This window comes from Salvelinus sp. IW2-2015, unplaced genomic scaffold (genome assembly GCF_002910315.2).
Source record: "Salvelinus sp. IW2-2015 unplaced genomic scaffold, ASM291031v2 Un_scaffold1960, whole genome shotgun sequence".
NCBI classification, from domain to species: Eukaryota; Metazoa; Chordata; class Actinopteri; order Salmoniformes; family Salmonidae; genus Salvelinus; species Salvelinus sp. IW2-2015.
The window spans coordinates 12,989-28,552 of record NW_019943313.1 but is presented as its reverse complement, the minus strand read 5'-3'; the positions used below and the strand labels follow the sequence as shown (position 1 = coordinate 28,552).

Sequence of the window (15,564 nt, the reverse complement as noted above, 5' to 3'; positions counted from 1 at the left end):
CGAAGTGAGCGGGTGAGGGAGGTAGGGATTGGGGAAGGGAGTAAGTGGGTGGGGGAGGGAGTGAGCAGGTGAGGGAGGGAGGGAGGGTAGGAGGGGGTGAGGGCGGGAGGGGGTGAGGGAGGGAGGGAGGGGGACGGAGAGAGAAAGTGAAAGGGATAGATGATTATTATTTCCAAAATCAAATAAAAACTACTTTGAATATTGATAGCAAATCTAAAAGTTAATCTTGCATTTCTGCAGGTGCCCTGTACCCCACCAGTATGCCTATCGACGAGCAGGGTCGTCTGGTGGTCAACTTTAAAACCAAGGCTCGCTTCAGAGGTCTGTTTGTAGAGGCCAACTTTGAAGGCAGGATCAAGAGCACAGGTGAACACACACACACACACACACACACACACACACACACACACACACACAACACACACACACACATACAATATATCCATGTCCAATAATATTGGACGCAGTCAGTCTATATAATAATATGTATCAGTCAGTCTATACGTATAATTAATATGTATCAGTCAGTCTATAATAATATGTATCAGTCAGTCTATATAATAATATATATCAGTCAGTTTATATAATAATATATATCAGTCAGTTTTATATAATAATATATATCAGTCAGTCTATACAGTATAATAATATGTATCAGTCTGTAAGGTTCTGGTGTAGCTGGTGCAGAGGAGTCACAGGCGCAGGACAGCAGAGATGAGTAACAAAAGGAACTTTCCTCAAAATGTCCAAATACATGAAGTAATACCAAGCCCACAAACAACGAACCGAACTTACATATAAACAATCACTCACAAAAAACCATGGGGAAACAGAGGGTTAAATAATGAACATGTCATTGGGGAATTGAAACCAGGTGTGTAAAACAAGACAAAACAAATGGAAAATAGAAAGTGGATCGGGCGATGGCTAGAAAGCCGTTGACGTCGACCGCCGAACGCCGCCCGAACAAGAAGCAGGGACCGACTTCGGCGGAAGTCGTGACAGTCAGTCCATACAGTATAGTAATATGTATCAGTCAGTCTATATAATAATATGATTCACTCAGTCTATACAGTATAATAATATGTATTAGTCAGTCTATATAGTAATATATATCAGTCTATATAATAATATGTATCAGTCTATATAATATTATGTATCAGTCAGTCTATACAGTATAATAATATGTATCAGTCAGTCTTATACAGTATAATAAATATGTATCAGTCAGTCTATACAGTATAATAATATGTATCAGTCAGTCTATACAGTATATAATATTGTATTAGTCAGTCTAAACAGTATAATAATATGTATCAGTCAGTCTATACAGTATAGTATATGTATCAGTCAGTCTAAACAGTATAATAATATGTATCAGTCAGTCTATACAGTAGTAATAATATGTATCAGTCAGTCTATACAGTATAATAATATGTATCAGTCAGTCTATACAGTATAGTAATAGGTATCAGTCAGTCTATACAGTATAATAAATATGTATCACTCAGTCTATACAGTATAGTAATATGTATCAGTCTCTATAACAGTATAGTAATATGTATCAGTCAGTCTATACAGTATAATAATATGTATCAGTCAGTCTATACAGTATAATAATAATAGTATCAGTCAGTCTATACAGTATAATAATATTATCAGTCAGTCTATACAGTATATAATATGTATCAGTCAGTCTATACAGCTATAGTAATATGTATCACTCAGTCTATACAGTATAATAATATGTATCAGTCAGTCTATACAGTATAGTAATATGTATCAGTCAGTCTATACAGTATAGTAATATGTATCAGTCAGTCTATACAGTATAATAATATGTATCAGTCAGTCTATACAGTATAGTAATATGTATCACTCAGTCTATACAGTATACATAATATGTATCAGTCAGTCTATACAGTATAGTAATATGTATCACTCAGTCTATACAGTATAGTAATATGTATCACTCAGTCTATACAGTATAATAAATAGGTATTCAGTCTCCCTCTCACATTCTCTCCCTCACTCCCCCACCCACTCACTGCCTCCCTCCCTCCCTCCCTCTCTTCCTCCCGCACTCCCTCCTCCCTCACTCTCACACAGATGCCCCTCTCCCACGCACTCTCTGTTTCTTCTCACCCTGTAACTCAGCCTGCGGTGGGCTCCCGATGCCGTCCTTCCACAGTATAGCAGTATCGTACACAAAGGTGAGGCGGAGCTCAGACTGCTGGTCTAAATGCTGCCAGCCCCCCGCACCCACCGGGGACTGGAACACGTATGACACGTGCAGTGGAACACGCAGAGTCACGTACGATTGGACCAGATTCAGCACCTGTAGAGTGGGGGAAAAGGTTAGAACCAATCAGGAGAGAGAGGGGGGGGGGAAGGTTAGACCCAATCAGTAGAGGGTAGAAAAGGTTAGAACCAAATCAGGAGAGAGGGGGAGGGCGAGAGACATATTTTCTTTATGGGTATAGACAATAATAATAAGAAAATCTTTAACACAAAACCAACATATTAAAAAAATATATATAAAAACACATACAGGGAGATGTTTTCCTGAGAAATGATCTGCTATTTCATGGCCATGATATTATTTTATGTGCCCACAATCGTTCTCGTATCTTTTTTGTCTCTATAATTTTTTCCCCAGCCTATTTGCTAACATGTTTTCATACGATGTGTTTTTTAATCAACAGATTCATCCACTCCGTGAACACTGGCTCATTAGAGCTCTTCCAATGTTTCAGGACGAGTCTTAACACAGAAACAATACCTAAACATTGTATTTTACATTTTGTTTTTTTTAATCCCTCTTATTTGAGCCTTGTCACTCAGCAGACACAGTCTTGGTGACCTACTGTAGGTACCTGGGATCCAAGGCCATGCGCTGTAAGGCTGTGGCCCATAGGGGGTGCACAACGGGGCATTCCCACAGTGCGTGTATGAGGGTTCCTTCTGCCCCTTCACGTCGCCAACATACATCATCCTGTGACAAACCCCTCCTATGGAACATTAGGGGAGGGAAATTAAATCCATGAAAATCTTGTCTACCTTTTCCCTCGTCTTCTGACATTTTACCCAAATATCTGAACTAATATACAACCTTGTCTTCTCTGACATTTTGCCCCAAAATCTGAACTAATTTACAACCTCGTCTCCTCTGACATTTTACCCAATATGGCTGTGTGCTCGATTTGATACACCTGTCAGCAATGTGTGTGGCTGAAATAGCCAACATCCACTAATAAGAATGGGTGTCCACATACTTTTGTATTTATAGTGTAATTATTAGTCTTCTCCAAGTTATCTCCCTCAAGCAAAAAAACAATATTACCTTTAAAAAACTGAAACGGTGGCAATGTGAGAGGACACACACACAACAGTAGTGCTATTCCAAGGCCAAGTCATCTCTCAAATTCTTTATCCTGTAGTAATAACGTGTTTAAACCCCACCTACTTCCTATTACTGTAATTAAATGTGTAATTACAATACGGCACGATCAGTTAGATAAATGGCTCCTATCTAACAGCTCATCACAGTTTCTGTAATTCTGTTAAAAATAATGAAATAATCCATTCTAGAATGTGATCTGTGGTATATATCGTGTACCCGATTTACTAGCCTACTAGCTGCCACCGATCCTCTTTTCGGGACAAGTCTCTGAATGTCTTTGAGTGGCCCAGCCAGAGCCTGGACTTGAACCCTATTGAACATCTCTGGAGAGACCTGAAAGTAGCAGTGCAGTGACCCTCCCCATCCAACCTGACAGAGCTTGAGAGGATCTGCAGAGAAGAATGGGGAGAAACTCCCCAAATACAGGTCAAGCTTGTAGCGTCATACCCAAGAAGACTCAAGGCTGTAATCGCTGCCAAAGGTGCTTCAACAAAGTACTGAGTAAAAGGTCTGAATACTGATGTAAAATGTGATACATCAGGTAGTTATATTTAATACATTTGCAACAATTTCAAAAAAACAGTTTTTTTGCTTGGTCATTATGGGGTATTGTGTTTAGATTGATGAGGGGGGGGGGACAATTTAATCAATTTTAGAATGATGCTGTAACGTAACAAAATGTGGGAAAAAGTAGTATACTTTATAAAATCAAAATGTTCGGTCTATGAGGACAAACCATAGACCCCTGTCTGGTTCTACTTAGACTCCTTTCTAAGAGTGAAAAAAACTATGGGTTTTCAATGCTGGGTGCATATACGTTACAAAAGTGTAACGGCTCTCTTTCGGTGAGTGAGTAGACCAAGGCGCAGCGGGTGATGAATACATAATGACTTTATTGTAAGATGAAGACAGACACGAAATACACTTGACTAAATATACAAAATAACAAAACGAACTAGACAGACCTAAACTACGAACTTACATGAAACGAAGAACACATGAACAGGAACGACCGAATGAACGAGACGAGACAGTACCGTGTGGTGCAACAAACACAGACACAGCTACAATCACCCACCAACAAACAGTGAGAACAACCTACCTTAATATGACTCTCAATTAGAGGAAAACGCAAAACACCTGCCTCTAATTAAGAGCCATACCAGGCAACCCAAAACCAACATAGAAACAGCAAACATAGACTGCCCACCCAAAACTCACGCCCTGACCATCACACACATACAAAACAACAGAAAACAGGTCAGGAACGTGACACAAAAGATTCATTTTATACCATGAACAATGGAATTATCAGTCTCAAGACATGTTCTTTGTTTGATTTTAATTAAACTCTGGTTTAGTCTCAATTGGCAATCTATTCGCTATATAGTGCCATTTGGGAAACACACATATTCTGTCTTTTGCATAGTCAATTATAATCAGAGAACACCGTAGCTGGAATATTACCTTTCACTAACGAGTAGGAAACACACACACACACACACACACACACACACACACACACGATAGAACCAGCTCTGCACTGTAAAACATGGATCAACCTAAAAAAAAAAAGTAAATGAGATACGATCTCTCAAGGGGAAATACTACATTTGTTGAAACCAAATAAAATATTCAATGCCAACAGTTATATTTGATTATTATCGAACCTATATTTACAGTTGCTGCAACCTATTTCATACAAAACTTTTAATTTCCCCCTTTTCAAGGAGCAATATGCAGAAATCACTCCGCCATTTCCCGGTTTGCAAAAATTCTAATAGTTCGCCTAATTTCAGTTTATGTGACAAAACAAGCAAGTATAGTGGAGAGAATCATTGTACCATCTAAACTGCAGTGAATTATATTTTTTTAATAACTAAAAATATTGTATTTTCAGCTGTTTGAACCTGGTGTACAAAACCAAAAGTACAAGATACAAAAACAAAAACTTAAGAATGGGAAGCATAGAAATAGAACACGTAGAACATACCTACATCTTTTTTAGACTTGCTTTCAATGAGAATGACATATCTATAACTCACATTTCTATGAGAATTTGTTTAGGTCGCTTCAAACATAATGAATTAGAAATAAAAATGAATTTCCTGTAAACAATAAAAGTTACAATCTTCCTCCAAATAGATTTTTCACTTTTCCACTGGAACTGCCTATCTATATTAGTAGAAAGAGGAGGAAGAGAAGAGCTAATCCTTAATGTGTATAGTATCTATCTATATTACTTGAACTGGGTTACAAATTCTTAATTTGAAACCAAATCTTACATTCCCTGTAAATACAGCCCTTTTTAAAAAAAAGATCTTATTCCGTTGATTTTTCACTACACTGAACAAAAATAATCACAAGATGCAACATTTTTTTATTTTTTATTTTTCTGAGTTACTGTTCACATAAGGAAATCAATCAATTTAAATAAATTCATTAGGCCCGAATCTATGGGTTTCACATGACTGGGAATACAGATATCAAATCAAATTGGATTTGTCACATGTGCCGAATACAATACAGTGAAATGCTTACTTACAAGCCCTTAATCAACAATGCAGTTCAAGAAATAGAGTTAAGAAAATATTTACTAAATAAACTAAAGTAAAAAAAAAAGTATAAAATCAAAAAGTAACACAAGAAAATTACATAACAATAACGAGGCTATATACAGGGTGGACCCAGTACAAGAGTTCAATGTGCAGGGGTACAGGTAGTCATTTATAAAGTGACTATGAATAGATAATAAAACAGCGAGATTCACAGTGTAAAATAAACGGGGGTTATAAAATACCACCCTTATATACTTAGTCCTGTAATCCATTGTTTATCCTTAATTCAATATTTACTCGAAATTATGACTATAATATCTACGGTTACTTTTCACCAATGTATTTGGACTGTCACTATAAAAACTACTTTACCTTTAGCTTTTGGCGATATTCTCTGTCAGCCCAGCTCCTTTCAGTCTCCTCCCATACATATTCCCACCTCCACACTCTCCTCCACAAGCGACTGTGGAAAAAAGCAGAAGGACATACGACATTGAGGTGTAGATAGAATATTAATTAAATTCCATGGACAGCTGTCCAAGCACACAAATGTGACCGCAGGTAGTCCCTGTCAGACAGATATTATGTTAGTATATATGTCAGTATGATCTCCAGAAGTTAGGTTGGGTCACAGGGTCGCCATATGGGGCTGGGGCAGAATTCCTTTTATCCCCTTTTCTCCCCATTTCATGATTATGCAATTGAGTTACAACTCCGTATCGGACTCAGGAGAGCGAAGGTCGAGAAAGGAAAGCCCAGAGCTTGCGGTCCTCCGAAACATACCGACCCGCCAAGCCCGCATTCATGCTCTTGTCGAGAGGAAACACGTACAGGGCTGCGACCGCAAGTCAGCGTGCATTGCCCCGGCCTCCACAAGGAAGTTACTTAGATCGCTGATGGACAAGGTATCCGAGTACGACGACTAGGCCAATTGTGCGCCGCCTCTATGGCTCTCTGTGATAACACCTGGGATCGAACCAGGGGTTTCTGTATAGTGACACATCTAGCACTGCGATGCTGTGGCCTTTAAGACCGCTGTTGCCACTGGGAGGCCTCCAGAAAATATTTTTATGGTTAATCTCATTGACTATCCACAAAACATAGGAGTTACTAAAGGTTCTGTCTGAAATCTCACCTCCGGTTCTCCTCTCCGGACACTCCAACCAGCACCTCTGTGGTCTTACACTCTAGAGATGTGCACATCACAGCACACACACGTTGTTCTGTCGGCGGTAGTACACCCAGGGATTCTTGTGTCGGGTCCACACTAGAATCAGGGTCATTGGCTCTGGCCATGTCCGCCCTATTAGGGAACGTATTTGCGATTCGGAAACAAGCCTGGTGGTTGACATCTCATTGTCAGATACTAGGCATGCTTCGGACATGGACTTCTTGTGTCCAGTGAGTCCGTGATGCAGTCTCGAAGAGCTGTGGACCACATGGGACGGTGATGGGACTGTTGAAGGGAATCCAAACTATAATTTAGAATGCAAGCGACATTGAAGGCCTCTGTACCCATAATACACCCAGGTTTTCATTTGATTAATTGTTCAGCAGTCTTATGGCTTGCTGTGAGGTAGCAGAGAGAACAGTGTATGACTTGGGTGACTGGAGTCTTTGACAATTTTTTGGTCTTTCCTCTGACACCGCCTGGTATAGAGGTCCTGGATGACAGGAAGCTTGACCCCAGTGATGTACTGGGCCGTACGCACCATCCACTGTAGCGCCTTACGGTCAGATGCCGAGCAGTTGCCATACCAGGTGGTGATGCAACTGGTCAGGATGCTCTTGATGGTGTCGCTGTAGAACATTTTAAGGATCTGGGGACCCATGCCAAATCTTTTCAGTGACATCTCCTTGATCAGGCTGTTGATTGTGGCCTGTGGAGTGTTGTTCCACTCCTCTTCAATGGCTGTGTGAAGTTGCTGGATATTGGCGGGAACTGAAACACGCTGTTCGAAAACACATTGATCCAGAGCATCCCAAACATGCTCAATGGGTGACATGTCTGGTGAGTATGCAGGCCATAGAAGGAACATTGTCAGCTTCCAGGAATTATGTCCAGATCCTTGCGACATGGGGGCCGTGCATTATTATGCTGAAGCATGAGGTGATGGCGGCGAATGAATGGCACGACAACGGGCCTCAGGATCACGTCACGGTGACCATTTGCCCACTGATGTCGGTCACGACGCCAAACTGCAGACAGGTCAAGACCCTGTTGTATTCACCATACACGCTTTCACTTATCCACCGCATGCCTAGAATCTGCACTAATACTTTCATAATTCCATGTGATACTTAGAACCCTGGTTAAGGGTTACATTGTGATACTTAGAACCCTGGTTAAGGGTTACATTGTGATACTTAGAACCCTGGTTAAGGGTTTCTAAGTACACATGTAACCCCTAACACAGGGTTCTAGAGTATCAACAATGTATCCTTAACCAGGGTTTCTAAGTACACAATGTAACCCTTAACCAGGTTCTAAAGTATACAATGTAACCCTTTACCCAGGGTTCTAAGTATCACAATGTAACCCTTAACCAGGGTTCTAAGTATCACAATGTAACCCTTAACCAGGGTTCTAAGTATCACAATGTAACCCTTAACCAGGGTTCTAAGATCACAATGTAACCCTTAACCAGGGTTTCTAAGTATCACAAAACTGTAACCTTAACCAGGGTTCTAAGTACAAATCACAACTGATCACAATGTAACCCTTAACCAGGGTTCTAATTATCACAATGTAACCCTTAACCAGGGTTCTAAGTATCACAATGTAACCCTTAACCAGGGTTCTAAGTATCACAATGTAACCCTTAACCAGGGTTCTAAGTATCACAATGTAAACCTTAACCGGGTTCTAAGTATACAATGTAACCCTTAACCAGGGTTCTAAGTATCACAATGTAACCCTTAACCAGGGTTCTAAGTATCCACATGTAACCCTTACCCAGGGTTCTAAGTATCAAATCTGTAACCCTATAACCAGGGTTCTAAGTATCCACAATGTAACCCTTAACCAGGGTTCTAAGTATCACAATGTAACCCTTAACACAGGGTTCTAAGTATCACAATGTAACCCTTAACCAGGGTTCTCGTATCACAATGTAACCCTTAACCAGGGTTCTAAGTATCACAATGTACCCCTTAACCAGGGTTCTAAGTATCACAATGTACCCTTAACTCGGGTTCTAAGTATCACAATGTAACCCTTAACCAGGGTTTCTAAGTATCACAATGTAATCCTTAACCAGGGTTCTAAGTATCACAATGTAACCCTTAACCAGGGTTCTAAGTATCACAATGTAACCCTTAACCAGGGTTCTAAGTATCACAATGTAACCTTAACCAGGGTTCTAAGTATCACAATGTAACCCTTAACCAGGGTTCTAAGTATCACATTGTAACCTTAACTCGGGTTCTAAGTATCACAATGTAACCCTATAACCAGGGTTCTAAGTATCACAATGTAACTTAACCAGGGTTCATAAGTATCACAATGTACCCTTAACCAGGGTTCTAAGTATCACAATGTAACCCTTAACCAGGGTTCTAAGTATCACAATGTAACCCTTACCAGGGTTCTAAGTATCACACATGTAAACCTTAACCACGCAGGGTTCTAAGTATCACATGGAATTATGAAAGTATTAGTGCCAGATTCTAGGCATGCGGTGGTAAGTGAAGAGCGTGTATGGGTGAATCACAACAGGGTCTTGACCTGTCTGCAGTTTGGCGTCGTGACCGACATCAGTGGCAAATGGGTCACCGTGACGTGATCCTGAGGCCCGTTGTCGTGCCATTCATTCGCCGCCATCACCTCATGCTTCAGCATAATAATGCACGGCCCCCATGTCGCAAGGATCTGGATAATTCCTGGAAGCTGACAATGTTCCTTCTATGGCCTGCATACCTCACCAGACCATGTGCCACCCATTGAGCATGTTTGGGATGCTCTGGATCAATGTGTTTTCGAACAGCGTGTTTCAGTTCCCGCCAATATCCAGCAACTTCACACAGCCATTGAGAGGAGTGGAACAAACTCCAGCCCACAATCAACAGCCTGATCAAGGAGATGTCACTGAAAAGATTTGGCATGGGTCCCCAGATCCTTAAAATGTTCTACATACGCGACACCATCAGAGAGCATCCTGACCAGTTGCATCACCACCTGGTATGGCAACTGCTCGGCATCTGACCGTAAGGCGCTACAGTGGATGGTGCGTACGGCCCAGTACATCACTGGGGTCAAGCTTCCTGTCATCCAGGACCTCTATACCAGGCGGTGTCAGAGGAAAGACCAAAAATTGTCAAAGACTCCAGTCACCCAAGTCATACACTGTTCTCTCTGCTACCTCACAGCAAGCCATAGACTGCTGACAATTAATCAAATGAACCTGGACTATTTACCCCCCCACCCCCCCCCCCGCCCCCGTGTTTTTTTACACTGCTGATCACTCGCTTTTTATCTATACTATTCATAGCACTTATAAATGACTACCCTGTACCCCTGCAACATTGACATCTGTACTGGGTCCCCCGTAATAGCCTCGTTATTGTTATGTAATTTCTTGTGTTACCTTTTTTGATTTTATACTTTTTTTTTTACTTTAGTTTATTTAGTAAATATTTTCTTAACTCTATTTCTTGAACTGCATTTGTTGATTAAGGCTTTGTAAGTAAGCATTTCACTGTATTGTTATCGGCACATAGTGGACAAATCCAATTTGATTTGATAATCTGTATTCCCAGTCATGTAAAAACCCCATAGATTCGGCGCCTAAATGAATTTATTTAAATGATTGATTTCTTATGTGAACAGTAACTCAGAAAAATAAAAAATAAAAAAATGTATGCATCTTTGATTATATTTTGTTCAAGTGCTAGTGAAAAATCAAACGGAATAAGATCTTTTTTTAAAAAGGCTGGATTTACAGGGAATGTACAGATTGGTTTCAAAGATTAAGAATTTGTAACCCAGTTCAGTAATATAGAATAGATACTATACACATGTAAGGATAGCTCTTTCCTTCCTCCCTTACTTTCTACTTAATATAGATTAGGCAGTTCCAGTGAAAAGTGAAAAATCTAGTTTGGAGGAAGATGTAACTTTATGTTTACAGGAAATTCATTTTATTCTAATTTCATTATGTTTGAAGCGCGACCTTAAACAAAATTCTCATAGAAATGTGAGTATAGATATGTCATTCTCATTTGAAAGCAAGTCTAAAAAAGTTAGGTTATGTTCTACGTGTTCTATTTTCTTGCTTCCCATCTATAAGTTTTTTGTTTTTGTAATCTTGTACTTTTGTTTTGTACAACCAGGTTCAAACAGCGCAAATACAATAATTTTTTAGTTATTAAAAAATCATAATTCCCTGCAGTTTAGATGGACTGATTCTCTCACTAACTTGCTTGTTTGTCACATAAACTGAAATTAGGCGATATTAGAATTTTTTGCAAACCCGGGAAATGGCGGAGTGCATTTCTGCATATTGCTCTTGAAAAAGGGGGAAATTAAAAGTTTTGGTATCGACATAGGTTGCAGCAACTGTAAATCTAGGTTTCGATAATACAATCAAATATAACTGTTGGAAATTGAATAAATTTTAATTTGGTTTCCAACAAATGTAGTAATTTCCCCTTGAGAGATCCGTATCTCCTTTACATTTTTTTTTTTAGGTTGATCCATGTTTTACGTGCAGAGCTGGTTTATCGTGTGTGGTGCGTGTGTGTGGTGTGTGTAGTGTGGTGTTGTGTGTTTTCCTACTCGTTAGTGAAAGGTAAGTAATTCCAGCTACGGTGTTCTCTGATTATAACATTGACTGGAATGCGCAAAGACAGAAATACTGTGTGTTTCCCAAATGCACATATAGCGAATAGATTGCCAATTGGAGACTAAACCCAGAGTTTGAATTAAAATCCCAACATAAGACCATGTTCTGAGACTGATAATTCCAAATTGTTCATAGGTAAAGAAAACTGAATCTTTTTTGGTGTTACTTCCTGACCTGTTTTTGTTGTTTTGTATGGGTTGTGATGGTCAGGGCGTGAGTTTTGGTGGGGCATCTATGTTGCGTGTTTCTATGTTGGTTTTGGGTTGCCTGGTAAATGGCTCTTAATTAGAGGCAGGTGTTTGCGTTTTCCCTCTCTAATTGAGAAAGTCATATTAAGACGATAGAGTTGTAATTCTCAACCATAGTTTGTTGGTGGGTGATTGTCCGCTGTTGTCTGTGTTTGTTGCGAAAAACCACAACGGTACTACAGTCTCAGTCTCGGTGCCGAATCACTAGTTCGCAATAGTGTTCTTCGTTTCAATGATAAGTATACGTAGTTTAGGTCTGTCCTAGTAACACGTTGTTATTATTGTATAATTAAGTCAAGTGTATTTCGTGTCTGTCTTCGTCTTACAGAATAAAGTCATTAATGTTTCATCACCCACGCTGCGCCTTGGTCTATCACTCACGCGAAGAGCAGCTGTTACAGAATCACCCACCAACAAACCCAGATCAAGCAGCGGGTTACGGACAGCCACGACAGCAGCAGTGTCGGGGGAAAAGGAGGATTGGGACATGGGAAGAGATCCTGGACGGTAAAGGACCCTGGGCCAGAGCCGCGAGTGGGAGGTGTCGGCCGGCCCCATAAGCGGTAGCTGGAGGCAGCGAAAGCGGAGAGGCGACGTTAGAGGAGGCAGCACGGAAGCAAGGCTGGAAAGCCGCAAGTACTACCCTAAAATTCTTGGGGGGGGCTAAGAGGTCAGTGGGCCCGAGGGCAGGTAGGAGACCTGCGCCCACTTCCCCACGGCCTACCGTGAGAGCGGGGAGTACGGGCAGGACCCCCGTGTTACACGCAGTCAGGCAGCCACGTTGGTGGTCTCCTGTCAACGGGTATGCAATAGGCGGCCAGTGCGCGGGTTATTCCCACCTCCTCCAGCACTGAGTAAGAGCAGAAGGAAGATTGAGCGATTGAGAGCCAAGTGACCAGAAGGCAGGCCTCTGCATATACTGGCCACCGAGCGTACCAGAATCTTCCACTTGGGGCCGGCTTAACATGGCACCTTTAAGCGCTTACCGCATAGGTGAGGTTCGCCTACATAGCCGGATGGCGGGTTAAATTCCAACCCTCCCACGCACTGGTCGAAGCAGACGCAGGTAGCACAATTCAGCCAGGTAAGGTTGGGCAGGCTCTCGGTGCATCGGAAGGAGCGCAGCTACGCTACACACGGTCCGCGTATTTCCGGGCTACATCCTACACCCCAGCCCAGTACATCATGCCGAGACACCAAACGCACCAGGCTTCACAGTGCAAATCTCAGAGCCCTAGTTCCTCACCTCCAACAGACTCTCCCTATGGTAGCGTGTCTCCAAGCCAGATGCCCCTCCAGTTACGTCCAGTACACAAGGACCAAGCACAATGAAAGCCGTCCCAGCACCACAGGACCAGCCAGAGCCGTCCAGCCACGGACCAGCAGAGCCGTCTAGCCAAGGACCTAGCACCAGAGCCGTCCCAGAAACCAGGACCTGCACGGAGACCGTACCAGAACACAGGACCTGCCAGAAAGCCGTCCAGCGACGCTGCCAGAGTCCGTCCAGCCAGGGACCTGACACAAGACGCGTCCAGCCAAGGACCATGACCAGAGCCTCGAACCAGGAACGTGCCAGAGATCCCTCAGCCAGGACCTGCAAGATCCAACTCCGCCAGGACCAATGCCAGAGTCCCTAACAGGCCAGGACTAGACAGAAGGTCCATGAACACCCGGTGACCAGCCCCTTATCCCGTGCTGGCCTTAAATCACCGGATGCTGCCACCTTCATTTTAGAGATGAGTTTATTAGTTGGAGGTGAGGTCATTGGGAAGGGAGGGATAACAGAAAGAGACGGGAGTGATCTAATTGGTGTGTGGGACAGCGTCCGAGAAAGGCCCTGAGCCACCAAACCGTGGTCAATGCCCCACACAACAAACCCTCCCATTGGAACTTTGATCGCTGAGGTGCGAGGCCACAGGCGTTCGCAAACCTTGAAGGGGGAGGTTCTGTCACGTTCCTGACCTGTTTCTGTTGTTTATGTAATGTGTGTGATAGTCAGAGGCGTGAGTTTGGGGTGGTGACAGTCTATGTATTATGCGTTTCATAATGTGGTATTTGGAGTTTGCGACTGGGAATATGAAGCTCTTAAATTAGAAGGCAGAGTATTTATTGCCGATTTACCGATCTAAAATTGAGGGAAGATCCATTAAATTACAGAGTAAAAAGGAAAAAAATAATTTGTTCTCACTGGTTTGTTGGTGGGTGGATTGAATAGCTGTGTCTGTGTTTTGTGGGCACCACACGGTCATGTTCGTCTCGTTTCATTCGGTCGTTCCTGTTCATTGTGTTCTTCGTTTCAATGTAGTTTGTTTTAGGTTGTCTAGTTCGTTTGATATATTCTTGTATATTTAAATCCACGTGTTTCGTGGTCTGTCCTTAGCAAATCTTACAGAATAAACAGTCAATTATGTATATCAATCACAACTAAAAATAACCGCTAGGCGAGACCTTGGTCTACTCACTCAAGACAACAGCGAAAAGAGCACGTTACACTTTATGATAACGTATATGTCACCCAGCAATTGAAAAACCCATAAGTTTTTTTCACTACTATTAGAAAGGAGTCCTAAGTCAAGAACCAGAACAGGGGTCTATGGTTTGATCCTCATGACCGAACAATTTATTGATTTATATTATAAAGTAAATACTACATATTATCCCACATATTTGTTACGTTACAGCAATCATTCCTAAAGATTGATTCAATTGTCCCCCCCCCCTCATCAATCTTAACCACAATCACCACCATAATGACACAAGCAAAAAAAACTAGTTTTTTGAAACTATTGGTTGCAAAAATGTTATTAAATATAAACTATCCTGATGTACATCTATACACATTTTACAATCAGTATTCAGACCTTTTACTCAGTAACTTTGTTGAAAGACCTTTGCGGTGTCGACGCGATTACAGCCTGAGTCTCTCTGCGCGCGCGCCGTATGACGCATACAAAAGCTGACCTGTATTTAATGGGGAGTTTCTCCCCATTGCGGCTCTGCAGATCCTCTCACGCTCTGTCCGGTTGGATGGGGAGGGTCACTGCACTGGCTACTTTCAGGTCTCTCCAGAGATGTTCAATAGGGTTGAAGTCCAGGCCTGGCTGGCCACCAAACGAGCATTCAGAGACTGGTCCCGAAAAGAGGATTCGGTGGCAACAGCCCCCGCTTTTTAAGTACCAAGGGGCCCCGCCCGCTTTAAAAGTTAAATCGGGTACACGATATATACCCACAGATCACATTCTAGAATGGCATTAATTTCATTATTTTTAACAGACATTACAGAAACTGTGATGAGCTGTTAGAAGGAGCCTTTATCTAACCTGATCGTGCCGTATTGTAATTACACATTTACATTACAGTAATAGGACAGTAGGCGTGGGTTTAAACAGTTATTACTACAGGATAAAGAATTTGAGAAAAAGTGATGGACTTGGCCATGAATAGGCAACTACTTGTTGTATAGTGCTTGTCGTGTCCTCTCCCTACAAGAGGACAACAGATCACAGAATGTG

The 15,564-nt window shown here is 41.7% G+C and overlaps 1 pseudogene; it reads right to left on the bottom strand.

The window, feature by feature from the left end:
• LOC139024866 (FRAS1-related extracellular matrix protein 2-like) overlaps positions 1–15,564 on the bottom strand; it is a 28,557-nt pseudogene that overhangs the window by 8,726 nt on the left and 4,267 nt on the right.